The sequence below is a fragment of the Pristis pectinata genome, chromosome 23 (genome assembly GCF_009764475.1).
Source record: "Pristis pectinata isolate sPriPec2 chromosome 23, sPriPec2.1.pri, whole genome shotgun sequence".
In the NCBI taxonomy this organism is placed as follows: domain Eukaryota; kingdom Metazoa; phylum Chordata; class Chondrichthyes; order Rhinopristiformes; family Pristidae; genus Pristis; species Pristis pectinata.
The window spans coordinates 1230844-1250737 of record NC_067427.1 but is presented as its reverse complement, the minus strand read 5'-3'; the positions used below and the strand labels follow the sequence as shown (position 1 = coordinate 1250737).

General features: G+C 47.0%; 1 protein-coding gene and 1 pseudogene across 1 annotated transcript in view; both read left to right on the top strand.

Annotated features, from left to right (window-relative positions):
- Positions 1–19894, top strand: part of LOC127582148 (multiple epidermal growth factor-like domains protein 9) — a 199302-nt gene that overhangs the window by 39547 nt on the left and 139861 nt on the right. The window lies entirely within an intron of this gene.
- Positions 15138–17478, top strand: LOC127582115 (60S ribosomal protein L7a-like; annotated as a pseudogene).

Genomic DNA, 19894 nt, shown 5'->3' with positions numbered 1-19894 from the left:
GATGTGTAAGTTGATGTCGAGTAATCCATCTGGTTTTATTCCTTCCCTGTTTTAATATAGCAGTTATGGAACTGCTGAGTGGTTCACTGGACTGTTTCAGAGAGCACATAAGTGTCAACCACATTGGTGGTCTGGAGTCACATATGGGTGAGACTGATAAGGGTGATAGATTTCCTCTCTGGGTCTACTCTAGTTTGTCATCTACTTCCTCGAGAATGACGATCTCGTAGTTTTACAGTCACTGTTACTGATGACTGGAGACTACTGATGAGTTTGTTTTTCTCTCAGCAGCTGAGAGGCTGCTTCCTCGGCACAGCCCCAGGGTGAGGGGTCAGCCATTTGGTTCAGAGATGAAGAAAAAATACCACTTTGGATTGGGAATCTTTGCAGTTGTCTCCAGGAGGGCTGTAGATGGATGTACAGTCATTGAGGATCTTCAAGGATGAGAGCAACAGATTTTTGGAATTGACGAAAGAGTGGGTGATTGGAATTGGATTTTAGGATGATTCATGGTCAGGGCCAAGGGGTTGGATGGCCTCTTCTTGTGTTCTCATGAAGAATTGTACTCTCAAAAATTGTAGAAGATCACAATGGGAGAGAGGGACAGGTCGTGGGAGGGGGGAAGCTGTAACCATTCATGGATGGTTCACTGAGAGAAAGATTTGGGCAACCGGTTGAAGATGTGAAGAGAATGCTCAGAATGTAGGATCCACCACCTGTAGAGGTGGCAGAGAAAACCCATTTGGGGCCTTGGGAAGGGATCCAGAGAGGCACAAGCAAGGGTAAAGCAGGACTGGGGGGGGAACATCAGAACATAAAACAGGAGCAGGAGGAGACCATCTGGCCTGTTGAGCCTGCTCCACCATTCAATGAGATCACGGTTAATCTGGCTGTGGACTCAGATCCACCTACCTGCCTTTGCCCCATAACCCTTAATTCCCCTACTATGCAAAAATCTATCTAACTGTGTCTTACATATATTCAAAGAGGTAGCCTCTACTGCTTCCCTGGGCAGGGAATTCCACAGATTCACTACTCTCTGGGAAAAGCAGTTTCTCCTCATCTCCGTCCTAAATCTACTCCCCCGAATCTTGAGGCCATGTCCCCTCGTTCTAGTCTCACCTACCAGTGGAAACAACCTTCCTGCCTCTATCTTATCTCCCTTTCATAATCTTATATGTTTCTATAAGATCCCCTCTCATTCTTCTGAATTCCAGCAAGTATAGTCCCAGGTCACTCAATCTCTCCTCATAGGCTAACACCCTCATCTCCGGAATCAACCTGGTGAACGTTCTCTGCACCGCCTCCAAAGCCAGTACGTCTTTCCTCAAGTAAGGAGACCAGAACTGCACGCAGTACTCCAGGTGCGGCCTCACCAGTACCCTGTACAGTTGCAGCATAACCTCCCTGCTCTTAAATCCAATCCCTCCGGCATTGAAGGCCAACATTCCATTTGCCTTCTTGATAACCTGTTGCACTTGCAAAGCAGCCTTTTGCGATTCATGCACAAGCACTCCCAAGTCCCTCTGCACAACAGCATGCTGCAACCTTTCACCATTTAAATAATAATCTGATCTGCTATTTTTTCTTCCAAAGTGGATGACTTTGCATTTACCAACATTGTACTCCATCTGCCTTGCCCACTCACTTAACATATCTCTATCTCTCTGCACACTCTCCGCATCCTCTGCACAATTTGCTTTTCCACTCAGTTTAGTGTCATCAGCAAACTTAGATACGCTACACTCAGCCCCCTCTTCCAAATCATTAATGTATATCGTGAACAGTTGCAGGCCTAGTACTGACCCCTGCGGCACCCCACTCACCACTGATTGATAACCAGAGAAATGCCCATTTATCCCAGCTCAGTCTTCTATTGGTTAACCAATCATCTATCCATGCTAACACATTACCCCCAACTCCATACATCCTTATCTTGTGGATAAATCTTTTATGTGGCACCTTATCGAACGCCTTCTGGAAATCCAAGTGTACAACATCCACCTGTTCCCCTCTATCCACTGCGTTCATTATATCCTCAAAGAACTCCATTAAGTTTGTCAAACAGGACCTGCCCTTCCTGAACCCATGTTGTGTCTGCCTGATGGAACCACTTCTATCCAGATGTCTCACTATTTCTTCCTTAATGATAGCTTCAAGCATTTTCCCGACTACAGACGTTAAGGCCTGTAGTTACCTGCCTTTTGCCTACATCCTTTTTTAAACAGTGGTGTGACACTCTGTCTTCCAATCCGCCGGGACCTGCCCAGAATCCAGAGAATTTTGGTAGATTATCACAAACGCCTCTACTATAACTTCCGCCATTTCTTTCAGTACCCTGGGATGCATCCCATCAGGATCAGGGGACTTTTCTACCTTTAGGCCCACTAGTTTGCTCATCACTTCCTCTTTAGTGACAGTGATTGTATCGAGATGCTCACTTCCCATCGCATCCATAACATCTCTCTCTGGCACATTAGACATATCCTCCACCGTGAAGACCGACACGAAATAGTCGTTCAAGGCCTCAGCCATTTCCACATTATCCAATATTAATTCCTCCTTCTCATCTTCCAAGGGACCTACGTTCACTTTAGCCACCCTTTTCCACTTTATAGAATTATTAAAAACTTGTACTATCTGTTTTTATATTTTGTGCTAGTTTACTTCCATAATCTATCTTCCCTTTCCTTATTGCTTGCTTATTGGTTCTTTACTGCTGCTTAAAGTTTTCTCAATCTTCCAGTTTCCCACTATTGGCAACTTTGTATGGATAGCAGAGCAGAGAAATGGGACTGCAGGAAGCTGGTGCACACTCAGTAGGCCAGATGGCCTCCTATCGTAGAATTTTCATGCATTTATGAAACATATTTCCTAGTTTATGTGGCAAAAATTCATTCCAGAGCACCGATTATGGTATTGGATCAAAAGCAGACTGCCAATGAAACCTTGTGGTGTGATTTGGTTCCTAGTTTATGATAATTGAGATCCTGGGGCATTTCTCACCCCCTGCTACTTTCAGGAAAGCCTTGTTGTTTATGAATCACCACAATCTAAAGCACGAACATTCTGCATATTTATTTACAATGCAGATTTCTGGAGAAAGATGCCCAGGAGTCCTGCAGGAGCCTTGCAAAAATAACCACTGAGTTGTAAACTCAGTCCAATTGCTGATGTTAACACCTGTAGAAACAAATTATGGACACAAACTACCTTACCCTATAATGTATCAACAAGGGCATGTGGATCAGTGCAGTTAAACTTCTGTCATATCACTACGTGGATTTGTAGTGGTTACAAGATGATAGGAACAGGAGGAGGGCATTCATTCCCCCAAGCCTGTTCTGTCTGTTATTTGAATAATGGCTGTGTATATCACTGCTGCTCTACACACTGAGCTCTGTAACCTGTAATCTCCAGCCTAATAAAAGTCCATTGGTCTCAGTTTGACATTTCCAGTTGAATCTCAGCATCCTAGTGTTTCTGGGGAGAATTCAAAACTGCCCCCTTCTTCTGAAACCTTCAGAAGAGGAAATAAGTTCACTCCATGTGTCCAGTCAATTACTTTAATCATCCTAATTACCTCAGTCAGACCCCCCTTTAAGTTTCTTAAGTGCTGAATGCCACAGGCTCTAAACCTTAACCCTTTCAGCCCCAGTATTGTGTACTTTCCTGCCAAGGGTGTCCTGCTGCAGTCTCTCCTTCCCGAGCCTGGTCCCAGGACTGAGCGTACGTCTCCAGCTGGGCTCTGACCACAGCTCAGTACAGCAGTACCACGTCTTTCTAGCAAAGCCGTGCTCCACTTTCTCTTCCTGCTTTCTTGCCCTTGTGATTTTTGCACCAGGACACCAAAATCTCTCGGCATCTCCAGAGGGCCTAAACTTTCATGGAGCTCCCTCCTTGTTGCCCCCCCCCTCGCTGTGCGGAGCTCCCTCCTCGTTGCCCCCCCCCCCCTCGCTGTGCGGAGCTCCCTCCTCGTTGCCCCCCCCCCTCGCTGTGCGGAGCTCCCTCAGTGCTGCACTGAAGGGTCAGCCTACACTCCTGTGAGACTGCTGCTGTGAGCTCAGGTTTTGTGTGCCTTGTTTCAGTTAGGTACTTTGCACTCGACAGGATCCACTCCACTCGAGCTTTACTGGTCTGGAGATTTTGGAACTGGGGGGGTATTTCAGTTCAAAGGAGGGCCAAGAGGGGGAGGGAGGATTGTCGGCTGGGGACGTGCTGCTGACTCTGGACAGGCACTCTACTGTCAAGGGTGCCTTCAGTTACGTCTCTCTCCAAGCTGCAGAGGTTGAATTGTCCAATATTTATATTTAAAGCTAACAAGTTCTGAAGATTCCTGCACGGCTACAGTATGTAGCTTTGTCACTGAATTCTATAACGAGGCACCCACGCAGGCTGGCTGTGGAGAGTTTGTGGATTGATGTTTCCCTGGAGACGGACTAACATATACACAGCTCCTTCCATTGTTGCAATGGATAGCCAGCCAAGAGATAACTTGCACTGGGACAAACCATGTTACTTTGGCTTTATGTTCATTAAATATTGATTTATTCTCTTTCCATTCAGTTTCAATTCTCATCACAAAGCTGGCCCTTGAATGCTGAAAATCAGATATTGGTTGTGAAAACCGCTAGCAATCTGAAAGTGACAGATTTCCCCACATGAATATTCATCAACCAAGGATCAGTCCAGGGCATCTTCGAGCTTGTTATATTTTATATTCAGATCAACCTGCTCTTTGAGAGCAGATAAAACTTCCTGTCTAATCATTGGCTGTTCCTGTGCCTCAGGTATTCACTGCCAATCTGCCATTTACTCTCACTGAGTGCGTTCACTTTGTTTTGCAGAGCTGAGTATGTGGGTGCTCACTTTCTGTGTCTGGCACTTCAGTTTTACATGTGCTTGCACATTCCTCGAGGATTTATATATTTATACGCATGTTGTCATACATATACGTTTAGTCCTGATGAAGTACATCAGTCGCTGCTTATCCATTTCTTGGTATTATAAGAGGAAGGCTTGTAATGGATATCACTTCTCGGGGAGATTGTAGTGTACTTTACAACAGTTAGTTTTCTGCAGTACAATTACTGCTGCTACAGGGCTGTGTGTAATGTCCCCTCCATGCACAGAAGCATAAAAACATAAGGAATGGGAACAGGAGAAGGCCATTCAGCCCCTCATAGCTTTTCTACCTGGTCTCCATAATCCTCAACTGCCAGTGCCAGCAGTCTGTGGATCTTGGGAATGATTACACTCAATCCACATCCCTGTGGGGGAGAGACCCAAAGGTTCATGGCCCCCAGCTGAAAGTCTCCTCATCTCAGTCCAGAATGGCCAACCTCCTATCCTGCAGCTGTGTCCCCTGCTTCTGGGCTTTCTGGCTTGGGTGGGCAAACTGCCCCGTTCCATCACCCTGTCAAATCCCCTTCATTATTTCATGTTGCAAAAGGATCCCCTCTCCTCATTCTGTGATCCAGATCGAGAAAGGCTCACTTAGTCCTCGTACACCAAATCCTACCTCTCAGAAATCAGGCGTGGTTGCACACCTGGTAGCAAGAGAATGTCCTTCCTTTGGGGAGAAGATCAAAGCTGGAGCTACATCCAGATGTCCATTCAGTGACTGGGCTGCACTGAGTTCCCAATGCCAGGTGAAACAGTGGTGACTCCTCACACCGGCCGATGCAACTGTGCCATTTGGCTGTTTCCTGTGCAGATAATTATTTTGGTGGCTGGAAGTCAAATACTTCAGTTGTGTGGTCTGCTTGCTGTGGTAGTGTTGTGGTTGTTACTTGCTTCATCTCTGCTCTCTAACAAGAACAAACGATATTCATTCAAAAACCTTGTGTCAGTAGCAACAGTCATACACTCCTTAAAGCTGTAGCTCAGTTCTAAACAACTGCACAGCCATCATCTCAATCTTTATTAGTTTTAGAGTTTGAGGATCTGAACTCTAACCTCTGCACTCTCACTGAACAGAACCACGTGCTCTTCCATTTTGAGATGTTCTTGTTACTACCTGTGTGCAGCCTCATTTACTTGAAAGCCACAAAAATGAGCAAGTTGAGTTATTTCACAACCGTTACAACAATATGCCTGACTTTAACATTTAAAATCAAGCAGTGATACCATATGAGAAACAGGAAATATGGTTATTTCACATAAGGCTTTTGCATAATGCTGAACTATTAACCTAAGCAAACTAAATATAACTAATCCTGATACTCCATGAGTCACTTATGGTTGAGGCACTACTCCTTATTATTCAGTGATGATGCATGAAATCTAGAAACATCTGTGCAGTCCAGCTGTGGAAATAAACCCAGTTGCATTTTGCTTTGTAATCTTTGTTTAATTTGTGAGTTGCTGTATGAGAGTGGAGAGCTCCACAAGATGCGAGTGACTCGGGTAAGATGGGGTAAGTTAGCAGTCCTGTAATTTGGGTTTGTAGACCCTGCTTAAAGATTTAAGTCTCCAATCAAGTTAATGAACATCACTGGATTAGCAGTCGGAACTGTTGTTTCACTGAGACAACTTTTCTCACAGAGGTTGTGAGTCTTTGGAACTCTCAAAGAGCAGTGGAAACAGTCTGAATATTTTTAAGACAGAGACAGAGATTCTTGATAAGGGAGGGGGTGAAAGATTATTGGGGTTGATGAGAATGCAGAGTTGAGGTTACAATCAGATCAGCTGTGATCTCATTAAGTAGTGGGGCAGGATCCAGGGGCAACTTGCTGCTGTTCCTAATGCATACTAACATGAGCAACGTGCAAAAGATATTGAAACAGAGACGTGACTGGGCAGGGAATGGAGGGACAGACCAGGTGCAGGCAGATGGGATCAGTCGGATCAGCATCATAGCACAGATATGGTGGGCTGAAGGGCCTGTTCCTGTGCTCGACTGTTCCCTGTTCCATAAGAAGTTATGACCTTTACTGAGACACTTTTTTCATTTTTTTTAAACACTATATCATTTAAAGGCCATAAAGTTCATAATCTTGTCTTTTTACCCGTAGGTTATACAATCTGTTCAATAGGGCGTTGGAGATCTTTTAGTTATGACAGATATTTAAGATATTAACCCTTTTGCAACCATCTTGTAACATTCCCTGTTACTACTGCACAGAAGCAAAGAATTCACGATGACCCTTTACTAAACACAGGTTTGACCGTTCCTGGAGTATTTGCCCAGTTGGGCTGTGAATCTTTGGAACTCTCTTCCTCAGAGGGCAGTAAAAGCAGAATCCTTGAATGTTTTTAAGGCAGATTATTGATGAACAATTGTGTGACAGGTTACTGTGGGTGGCCAGGAGGTTACAGAACCATGAGCAGGCTCGAGGGGCCGAGTGGCCTTCACCTTGCTGCCCAGACCAGGCGCTGTGGTGGGGTTGGGGGGGGGGGGGGAGTTATCCAGCCGGGTGGAGGGTGGAGGGTGGTGGGACTGCCCAGCCAGGTGGTGTTGGGGAGGGCAGGGGGATGCTGTCCCCAGCCAGTGCCACATCCTCTCCAAGCTACACATCACCGTGACTCAGGAACGCTGTCCTAGTCAGCTTCTCCCTTCTGCATCATAAGCAATTTGCAATGGAGAATGAGCCATTCGGCCTATCTTGTCTGTGCGTGCTGAGAGCTCCTTGGCCTTTGGGCTGCCATGTTCCATGCCCTTTGACCCCTGGACTGGGTGCCAACTGCCTGACGGGATTTGCTGTTTTCCCATTGGCTGATCCTGAGTGTCCAACCATCAGGTGACGTCCCGATGGGGGAAGTAAACATGCGATCTGCCGGCGAGGTTTGGCAGTTGTAGAGTCAGAGTCGTACTACACAGAAACAGGCCCTTCGGCCCAACTCATCCCTGCCGACCAAGTTGCCTACCTGAGCTAATGGCATTTGCTGGCGTTTGGCCCATATCCCTCTGAACCTTTCCTATCCACATATCTGTGCAAGTGTCTTCCAAATATTGTTCATGTACCTGCCTTGACCACTTCCTCTGGCAGCTCATTCCACACACCCACCACCCTCTGTGTGGAAAAAGTGGTTCCTCAGGTCCCTTTTAAATCTTTCCCCTTTCACCTTAAACCTATGCCCTCTAGTTTTGGACTTTCCTGCCTTGGGGAAAAAGACTGCCCATTCACCTTATCTACGCACCTCGTGATTTTATAAACCTCTAAGGTCACCCCTCGGCCTCCTTCGCTCCAGGGAAAACAGTCCCAGCCTGTCCAGCCTCTCCTTATAACTCAAGCCCTCCAGTCCCGGTAACATCCTTGTGAATCATTTCTGCACCCAGTTCCAGTGTCCCTGACAGCTCTGCATTGCATAGGCCCTGACAGTGATAGAGTCCCATCTGGGCTGAGGTTGCTGGCTGCTTCTAGCTCCCTCTTCCATGCTGAGTGCCAGGTGTGGCTGTGGGAATGATTCTGTGCTGAGGTTGGAGCTGGGTGATTCTCGCTTTCGACAGTAATCCTGCCAACTCTAGGTCTGCCTTTGCTCTGCATTTTCAGGTGTAATAGCCTGGTCGCACCAAACTAGTCAAGGAGGATGCTTTTGGCTTTTCCCTCCCCATGCTGGGGAGTAGATATAGAGGAGATGTCAGGGGCAAGTGTTTTACTCAGAGAGTGGTGAGTGTGTGGAATGGGCTGCCGGAAACGGTGGTGCAGGCGGATATTATAGGGTCTTTTAAGAGACTGTTAGATCGGTATATGGAGCTGAGTAAAATAGAGGGCTATGGGTAAGCCTAGTAATTTCTAGGGTAGGGACATGTTTGGCACAGCTTTGTGGGCTGAAGGGCCTGAATTGTGCTGTAATTGTTCTATGTTCTATGTCTGATCTGAACACAGGAAATGGCACTGGAAAGGAAAATGCTCATTCATGAGTAAAGTGGGGGACTTATTATTTCAAAGTTCTGCTCCTGACTCTCCCAATCTCTGAACAAATGCTGCCAAGATAAATAAATAAAGCAATCCTGAGACCTAATAAATTTTCTAAAAGCGGTCAGTGCATAATTGGATTGGATTTTAAACTGAAATTTACATCTTAAAAGGAGCACAGCATTGCAACTGTGTGGGAAATATTACAGGTATCATTTTAAAATGTGTATTTCTTCAGCTGCATTGGCAGAATTGAGGGAGATTGTATCTGTAAATGATGGCTTCTTCTAACTTGAGGAATTCACAAACATCTGCTGATCTGCATGCTGCCTTGATTTAAGGGTTTTTGCCTCGAGGGGACTGGACAACTTAAAGGAGTTGACCTGGAAACAGAATAACGTGTGGCGTGTTCTGCAATATCACCATCACCATCCTGCATTCACCAGGTCACCATGAGCCACACACACAGATTTCATGCAATGGAATCACAGTAAATAATAGTCACACGGTTCACAGTGGAGCCTTTTGTTTTTGAGTAGAAGGAATGGTCTGCTAAGTTGCTTCCTGCCGGAACCGAATCAGTGGAAGTGTATCACTGATGCTGCGGGAGGTGATCCCTCCGCCAGTGTTAGTGGGCTCGCTGCACCAGCCTTTGCACCAGTCGTGGCAAATCGCCCATTGACCGACTAGTCCAAACCCACAAAAGTTGCAGCTAACGTCAGCTGGGGAGCTGGGCAGGGCCTTCAGCAGAGCTGTCTGAACAAAACAGAATGCAAAACTAGAGTAACTGTCAAAGGAAAAAGTCAAAATACAAGACCTGATGCAGTAAAGATTTTTGTTTTCTTTCTGTAAATCAGCTGGTGAGATCCGCAGGCAAGGCCCATGTGGCCGGCTAACCATAGACGTAGACTCGGAGAAATACAGCACGGATACAGGCCCTTCGGCCCAACCAGTCCACGCCGACCATGGTGCTCACCCAGCTGGTCCCAATTTCCTGCGTTCAGCCCATATCCTTCCAACCCCGCCCCTCCATGTACCTGTCCAAGTGCTTCTTAAATGATCCTGTTGTACCAGCCTCACCCACTTCCTCTGGCAGCTCGTTCCACACACTCACCACCCTCTGCGTAGAAGAAGTTGCCCCTCAGGGCCCTTTTAAATCTTTCCCCTCTCACCCTAAGTAAAACCGAGGAGTGAAACTTCCCAGCTAATGCTCACGGAGCACTTGGACTGATAGGCGTCAGCCCAGTGCCACAGTGAAGGCATTCACACACTGAGGACCACCGAACCCCCTGCAAGCATTGACTACACTGGCAATAAAATTCATCACCATGGCACGCGGAGCCCCACACTACCCACTGCAATTTTACAGCCTTTCCAAACATCAGGTCCCCAGGTATAAAAGGAACCCAAGTGGATTTCACCAGCTGCCTTGGTCCAGACCCTTCACTTGGCCACTCCTGGACATGTTGGAAGGGCAGAGGTCAAGGTGTGTTTCAGAATTGCTGTCATCAGGAAGAGATTAACCAAACTTTGTTGTCTCTATGCTTTCCATGAACTGTAGGCAGACGTGTGTTATTACCTGCTGTTGCATAAATGCCGTTCTTAACTCTTTCAACCAGTGGATTCAGACGCAGACGCAGCACTTTAACTACCCAGGAGATGTAGGAGGGTTGACGGGAGGGTGGTCCTTTGTTGTGAGAGATTCAGGTGAGGCGGGCAGTCGGCAGCTCCAAGACTGCAACCACTGTGATCGGTCACAATATGTCACTGTTGTTTTCACTGCCTGTTTGTCACTCGGTGTGGTGAGCACAAGTAGCGGAATAAGAAGGTCTGAATTGTAGCTTAAGTAACAACTGCAGTATTTCCTCCTTCTGCTGAGCCCCTCCCCCTCCCCCTCCCCCTCCCCCTCGTGTCTACACTGGAGTCTGCACAGATACTTCGCCTCAGAAAGCCTGCAATTCCTTTTTGGCCTTGTGGTCAAATTAAAGTCTAAACTCCAATCACCGGACACCCCAGGTGTGAGCGAATGACACCGGACACCCCAGGTGTGAGTGATCGACCCCAGGTGTGAGTGAACATCACCATGCAAGAACTTTTACTGAAACTTTCCCGCAGAGTTCCGTGATCTTTCCCTAACTGATTCCATAAAGGTACGGGTCTTGGGAATACCTGGTCCGGATATCTCCTGGGAAGGGGCAGTCTGATGTTCTCCAAGTGTTGGACAAGAGCATTATAATCATATGAGGGAGGTGAAGGATGGAGGTGTTGGATTAACAGCATCACCCTCACCACTCAACATGCATCACTTGCCTCACCCTCCTCACCACTCTCCACCTGTTCCATGAAGTCAATCAGCTCAGCCTCGATCTGCCACACACCTGTTTAAACCTGAAGCCTGAGTGTTATCCACAGCCAGCACACTCCGGGCACTGTTTCCTGGCTCCGTGGGTCCTCTGCAGAGGAGGGGCGGAATGAGCTGTGGACCTGGTTTGCTGCGGAGGTGACAGGCAGGGCGAAAGAGCTCTACCATCCCTGCTCCAGTGTAGGAGTCCCACCCCAAGGCGACACCGATGGTTACTGCAGCCTCCCGCGAGTTATTCAAAGAGTTCCGTTTATACAGCTGCTGGACGAGGACATTTGAGGTCATTAAATATTTGTTGACTGGAATCATTTGGAAAAGATTTTCTGTGGCAAGTGCTGCTGGACACACTGGCCTCTGGTGGAGACAGGTGGGGTAGGGCCAGGATTGGTGCCTTGGGCAGGGTGGAGGAGGGGGGAGGGAGAGGGGTGTGGAGGGAGCTGATGGAGGGGAAAATGGGGATGAGGAGGGCAGTGGGATGGAAGTGGGGGAGCGGTTGGGTTGCAACATTTAGTGAAGAAAACCATGTTCTTGGATCATTTCATAAATCTGATTAGTTGAAGCACTGGAAGTTTATTCCATTTATGTCATTTCTCTGATTATTTCAGGCCTTTAATTAATTACTTTTATCTGATGAACAAGTAATTTTATCAGGAACCTGAAAATGTTGTTTAAAATAGTTACCATACATGATTTAGCTCTGAATGCTGACAAGGTGGTAGGTGCATTTCTTGGCTCAAGTCGACTGTGTATGTACCGTGATTACACAGTCTCTGCTGTGTTTCTGTGTGCCATGCCCTGCCTGAGAGGTGAATGGGCTTTGGATGTGTATCTTCCAATGGAGCCAGGTCTGAGCAGGGCTCTGGTGAAGAACTCAGTCAGTGGAGTTCATTACGACAAACCAAAGACTGGTTATGCCTGTTACTGGTAAAGTCTCCACTTTGGCGAAGAGGAAGCAGTTTTCCAGCACAGGTGTGGTCACCACCAGGAATTCTGGAGTTTGTTGTCTCTCCCTGATTATCCTGGTACCAAGGAGGTGGTTAAGATTCAGCCTGGATAGTCTGGAGTCACATATGAGCCAAACTAAGTAAGGACAGCAGATTCCCTTCCTTGAAGGACGTTAGTGAACCAGATTGGCTTTTTCATCAGCCTTGTAGTTTCCTGGTCACTGGAACTGGCTTTAAAAAGAATCCAGCTCTGTGATGACTAATTACTTGACTTTAAATTCCCCAGCTTCTAGTTCCCTGCTGATCTGTGCCTTGGAGATGACGGAAAGATTTTGAGTAGATGAGAGTCGCATCATGGGTTACCCAACCTTTGACCTGCTCCTTTAGAACCAGTGTTCTATGGCCCGTGCAGATGAGCTTCTGGTCAATGTGACGCCTTAGGAGGAGGGTGCTGTTGAATGACAAGGGTAGAAGGCAGGGAGATGGCCATGGCTTGGCACTTTTGGAGCTAATATTACTGGTAAGCCCACATCTGAGTGTCGTCTGGGTCTTGCTTCACGCAGACGAGAGCTGTTTCAGTTGCTGAGGAGATGTGAAAAAGAATTGAACATTGTGCAATAATCAATGAAAGTCCCCACTCTGACCTTGATGCAGGGAAGGTCATTAATGAAAGTGGCTGGGCTGAGGAGACTGCCCTGAGGAAGTCCCCAGTGATCTCCTGCAATAAGATGGTTGATCAACCACAGTCATCATCCATTGTGTGAGGAAGGACTCCTACCACTCCAGTGTTTGCCCCTTCAGGCCTGTTGACTTCAGTTTAACCAGGTGCCCTGCTGCCCCTCTCAGTCAAATGCTGCTTTGACATCAAGGACAGTTACCCTCACCCCACTCCACCTCACCGTACCTCGAGAATTCATCTCTCTGAATAGCGAGGATTCTGATTACAGCAGCACACTAGGCTGGTTAAGAGTGTGAACCACCCTGGGTGGTTGTATAATGTGACTGCTCATAGAACACAGAACAGTACAGCACAGGACAGGCCTTTCGGCCCACCATGTTGTGCCAAACTAATTAAACCAATGACTCCTAATGAATCTAATCCCTCTTCCCTGCACATTGACCATAGCCCGCCCTTCTCTGCATATTCATTTGCCTAAGAGTCTCTTAAATGCTCCATGTTACTTGCCTCTGCCTGGCAGTGCATTCCAGGCGCCCACCACTCTCTGTGCCCCACACATCTCCTTTGTACTTGCCCCCTCTCACCTTAAATGCATGCCCGTTGTACTAGACATTTCAATCCTGGGAAAAAGATACCAACTATCTACTCTATCTCCCACATCTGGGACTCTCAGGACTTGACAGGGATTTACTGGCGTCCACAGACAGGATTAGGTTGTAAGAAGACTTGGAACTGCTCCCCAGTCACATTGCACCTGCTGCTTGTGCAGAACATCACCTGGATACGGGGTGTCGGAGTGAGCCACTTACACACCTCCACCCCTCCACCCACAGTGATGGCCAGAACCTGCAGATCAGAACAGCCACCGTCCCAACCCCAAACCCACCAGCTGAGTTAAATACAAACAAAATGTCCCCTTTTGAGCAAAGTTAGCAAATTATTCATACAGAGACAGAGAGATATTGACTGTGAAATGCAAAGCTTCCATGTCTGAATACTTGGCAGGGAATTCGGACTGGGTAAATGATTCCAAGTCTCAGCCGAGTTTTGAGTGGATGTTTATTGAGTATTTTCAGGAATATTGTGTGCTCCTTGCTTGGAGCTTGTAAAATGATGGGACAGTGTGAAATGCTTCCTTATTGTGCATTCTATTTATAAGTGGTGGATTGTGCTAGGAATGAATACATTCCTTCTTTGCTGGAGGGTGCATCTCCACGTATCAAGTCCCATTCAGCAATGTGCTTACTCTCTCGGGATAAGCCTGCAAATGAGCCCAGTGCATCGACAGCAATCGCCAGGCACACATCATGTCCAGCTGGGAGTAACTGAAAGGAGAGGAAGGTTTGAGCGACTCCACCAAATAGTGTGCATTTTCCCCAAATTTACAAGTGACTATTTTTAAATGCCTCCCATTTCTCCCAAGTTTCTCTGGAGCTTTGGCCCAGCTAGTCTGTATCACTTGATCACGCCCTCTGAGGTTTCTTGTAATGCTAATCATTCAGGAGTGTGTTCACTCATGTGTGGGTTTGCCTGTGCTCTGTGCCAACTGATTGTGGAGTGGTGATACTCAAACAGCCATCATAATTCATCCTTCTGAATAACTCCACCCTCCCACAGGAGTTGGAACTGATCGTTTCTTCAGGAACTCTTTCCCAGAGCTCTCTGTACAGGTATCCAAGTGCTGGAAGTGATTACTGCATGAAGATGCTTCTGGCATCAATCCTAAAGTTGGCACCTACTCATTTGGTCTACATTTCTGTGTTGTACTACCGCAGTTTTGTTTTCCACAGTATTCTTCCCTGTGATAATCCCTACACACCAATGCCTTGTGGAGGGAATCTGGCCAATGAGAAAAGTATACAAGTCTCCAGTTTCATCATTTCTCAGGCGATTTAGCCTCCTGATGGTTGGTTGCGATGTTTTAGGAAATGGAAGCTGTGTTTGGTGCAGTTTCATGAAGAGTTTGATTGAAGGGACCATGCCCATTATAGTTCCCATCCTTTTCTGCTCGATCTGGAAATTGAGAGAAAGTAGTTGTATCTTGTATCTTGCAGGAAGTTGAGACCGGTGTGAGCAGGGTCCACAGGTACACTGGTCCGTGTGGTCAGAGCAGGACATTCTGGTTTGAACCCTGTCGCTGCTGGTGATCAGTTGTTGTGTTTTCCTAATGCCAGTAGTATTTTCTCTTATTTGTTCTATCTCACTTTTTCTCTCTCTCTCTCTCTCTCGCACTCTCTCTCCCGTGCTCTCTCGCACTCTCTCTCTCTCGCTCGCTCTCTCTTTTCCCCGTCATGCTGAAAGGGAGGAAAGCCAAGAGGAAGAAGGTGGCCCCGGCCCCTTCTGATGTCAAGAAGCATGAGGTGTAAAAGGTCATGAACCTTCTGTTTGAGAAGAGACCTGAGAACTTTGGGATCAGTCAGGATATTCAGCCCAAGAGGGACCTGGCCAGGTTTGTGAAACAGTTCTAGGCCAGCAGGCTGTCCTGTATGGGTGCCTGAAGGTGTCTCCTGCGGTCAGTTGGTTCACCTCAGCCTCGGACAGGCAGACTGCACCAAGGTGGCATAGGTACAGGCCTGAGGCTAAACAGAAGAAGCAGAACATAGAACACAGAACAGTACAGGCCCTTCGGCCCACAATGTTGTGCCGACCTATATAACCATCCCCATTCAATCTGTCCCCCTCTCTACTTCACCTCCGATAACCCTCTATTTTTCTTTCTTCCATGTGCCTATCTAATAGTCTCTTAAATGACCCTATTGTATTGGCTGCTGCTACCACCACCCCCGGCAGTGCGTTCCAGGCACCCACCATTCTCTGTGTAAAAACGAAAACCACCCATGTCTGACATCTCCCCTGAACTTTCCTCCATGCACCTTAAATGGGTGACCTCCATTATTGGCCATTAGCACCCTGGGGAAAAGATGCTGACTGTCCACTCTGTCTATGTCTCTCATAATCTTATACACCTCTATCAAGTCTCGTCTCATCCTGTGTCTCTCCAAGGAGAAAAGCCCTAACTTGCTCAGCTTCTCCTCATAAGACATGCTCTCCAATTCAGGCAGCATTCTTGTAAATCTCCTCTGTACCCTCTCCAAAGCTTCCACATCCTTCCTATAATGTGGCGACCAGAACTGAACACAATACTCCAGATATGGTCTAACCAGCACCTTATAGAGCTGCAACATTACCTCTCTGCTCTTGAACTCATCATCCCCACAGTATTAATCAACAAGCTTCAAAACTTGGGCCTCTGTACCTCCCTCTGCAACTGGATCCTCGACTTCCTTATCAGGAGACCACAGTCAGTGTGGATCGGTAGTAACATCTCCTCGCTGACAATCAACACAGGCACACCTCAAGAATGTGTGCTTAGCCCACTGCTCTATTCTCTCTACACTCATGACTGTGTAGCTAGGCACAGCCCAAATGGCATCTATAAATTCGCCGATGACACCACTGTTGTTGGCAGAATCTCAGATGGCGATGAGGCGGCGTACAGGAACGAGATAGATCAGCTGGTTGATGTCACGAGAACACACACCAGTCCTCATTGAGGGGTCAGTGGTGGAAAGGATGAGCAGCTTTAAGTTCCTGGGCATCAACATCTCAGAGGATTTATCCTGGGCCCAACATATTATTGCAATCACAAAGAAGGCACGCCAGTGGCTTTACTTTGTTGGGAGTTTGAGGAGATTTGGTCTGTCACCAAAGACTCTTGCAAATTTCTACAACTGTACGGTGGAGAGCATTCTGACTGGTTGCATCACTGCCTGGTGTGCAGGATCGAAAGAGGCTGCAGAGGGTTGTAGACTCAGCCAGCTCCATCACAGGCACAACCATCCCCACCATCGAGGATATCGTCAAGAGGTGGTGCCTCAGGAAGGCGGCATCCATCATTAAGGACCCTCACCATCCGGGACATGCCCTCTTTTTGTTAGGAAGAGATACAGGAGCCTGAAGATCCACATTCAGCGTTTCAGGAACAGCTTCCTCCCACCATCCGATTTCTGAACAGTCCATGAACCTATGAACACTACCTCGTTACTCCTTTGTTTTTGCACCATTTATTTATTTAGTAATTTATAGTAATTTTATGTCTCTGCACTGTACTGCTGCCATAAAACAGAAGTCAGTGATAATAAACCTGATTCTACTTCTGATTCAGAGGTTGCTGGGCAGGGCTGAGCAGAAGGCACTGGAAGCCTGATGCTCCCACAGAGAGTCCTGCTGTTCTCTGATCAGCTGTGAATACTGTCACCACGTGGGTGGAGAATATGGAAGCTCGTGCTGAGATTGCACACAATGTTGCCTGCACCCTGCCATAAGATTGTTCCTGAATGCACTGTCACAGGCAAAGCCAGACTTGTCCTGCACACAGTAAGTCAACCCCAAGGACAAGGGTGGAAGCTCGAGTGAGATCTGTTGGCATGGGGTGGTGGGATCCCTGGGCCTAAACCTGTGGCTCATCTTACAAAGCTGGAGAAGCCCAAAGCCAAGGAATTGGCACCAAACTTGGCTAAATCATGTCAACTCTGCCCATTGTACACAAATAAAGCCAATCGTATTGTTAAAAAATGGAGGGATGGCTGTCCAATTCATGTCACACACAGATCAGTGACGGAAAGGTCCTGAAGTGATAAAGACTTTCCACTACATCAGCCAACCAGGAACCAGGACAGTCGATGTCCATTATCCTCTCAGGAAAGCACAGCATGAATTAACCGTCCATTATAACTGCAGGCAAATTCTGTGCAGGCCAGTCACGGTGGGGCATAAGACCATCCCGACCAGATTTGGGCCATTGTTTCGCAGTGCAACAGTTGCATTAATCACCGGAGCCTGGAAACTTACTGAATGTCCTGCTGACCCTCTCACCAACACTCACTGCTGCCATGTTAACCACCAACACTCTGTGTCAGTGTATAGATGACTGTAAGTCAGAATGTGACAGCTACAGAGAAGGTCTTCAGCTCAGTAGGTTTGGGTCTGGCAAACTTTCCCTATGAATCTACCTTCTTGCCCATTCACATTGCAATTCCATTGAGGTTGCAACTCACTTTCCAGTTGGCCAGCGGTGTTGGATGCAGAGAACACTCTGACTATCGGCTGCAGTGTTGATCTGGGAATACTGAAACATGCCCCTTGTAGATGATAACAACGTGAGGATGCAGAGGTTCTATGTGGCGTGGTTTGCTGCTCCTCCGTGCGTGACCTCAGTGCACTGGTGACTGATAGTGAACCTGAAGCATCATTTTCAGCTCCAACATCACATGAAATCTTTGCAGCTTTTTCTTTTGTGCCCTTACTGAGGGAGGGGAATTGTTGCCAAATATTGGTGATTTTTCTAAACATTGAATGGAGCCCATGAAAGCAGGGAGGTGGGAGAGGTTTGTGGAACCCTCACAAAATGGAACTTGTTTATTGACATTGCAGAAAGGAGAAGCTTGATTAAATATATTTCAATCAAGGTTGTATGCTGATCATTGTAGTCTTCCTTGAGTGCCTTCTGATTTTTGTGATCCTTTGTTAAACTGAGGTCCTGGGAGCCTCTACTGTCCATGGTGAAGATTCTGAGGACTCAGTACGATGTCTCCTGCCCCGATCAGCATTTGGTTCTCAGTCAACATTATCAAAAGCAAATGGTCTTGTCACAATCACTTTGTTGTTGGGATGTTGCTGTGTTGAGATCGGCCTCTGTGTTTCCTACATTGTTACAGTGACTATTCCTCACCTGTTGCTATTGGCCGTAGTTGCTTTGAGAGGTCCTGAAAGGGAGAGGGAAGGAGCTACATAAATGTAAGTCTTGAGGACTGTAAGGATGATGTTGGGTCAGGAACTCGGGGTGCAGGGTATTTATTGGCCACAGCATAGTGTGGGTTCACCATCCCATGATCAGGCACCATCTTACCACAGCTTTTCATGTTTGAGGCTTTGGAGGGTGAGGACGGGGCTAGTAAATGTTTAGTTTGAGACGGTTTATAAAACTTTGTGTTCTGTAAGCTCTCTATGGTTTAAGAATATGCAGCCACATGCTGTGGCACTCAGACTGCTTACAGACTGGAACTGTGGCGATAAAAAAATGTTTTATCCCTTCAAACCACATCAATAGTGCGGTACGTAATCTGGGGAGATTGTGCTATTCATGGTTTCATTGTGAAATTGTAAACACTTCCTGCACAATGTTATGGATTTTTCCCGCAATAGAAACATTTAAACAGAAGCAGGTTGCCCTGTTCTGTTGGAAGCTGCAGTGTCAGGTTTACTTCCACTAATCAATTGAGGGTGGGGCTGAGAATTTATTTTTCTACTGAAGTAGGGCAGAAGGGTACAATGTGGGGATACTCGTGGGGCCAATTAGTTTGGGCCGAGCTGCTAAATTTAAGCACAATTTGTGTGTAAGAGCAGAGGCTTTGCAGACTGCCTGCTCAGGATGAGGATAAAACCAATTTCCTCTTCTGGGCCGGGATTTCCCTTTTGAATGTTTGCAGGATTGAAGCATTGGGATTTGGAAAGGTGAGGAAGTGCCAGGATTGTTCTGGGTACAGCGCTGTGCTGTCAGAGTCAGGTAGGCCAAACAGTGCAAAGAGGTGGGGAAAGGGCTTCAGATGGCAGCTTAAAGTGATATTTCGGCAAGTTTGAGTAATTGTTAAATGCAGGACCAGGCAGTGAGAGTGTGCACCCAGTGTTGGCACCATTCCCCTCACTGGTAGACAGTGCAGGATCAGACAGTGAGAGTGTGTACCCAGTGTTGGCATCGTTCACAGGTAGACAGCGTAAGACCAGGCAATGGGACTGTGTACCCAGTGTTGGCACCGTTCCCCTCACTAATTTTTGATAAAAATTGTTCCCCCATGGTGTACAAGATGATAAGAGGCATAGATCAAGTGGGCAGTCAGAGACTTTTTCCCAGGGCGACAATGGCTAACTCGAGGGGACATAATTTTAAGGTGATTGGAGGAAGGTATAAAGGGGGATGTCAGAGGTAAGTTTTTTTGCACAGAGTATGGTGGGTGCATGGAACGCACTGCTGGCAGAGGTTGTGGGGGCA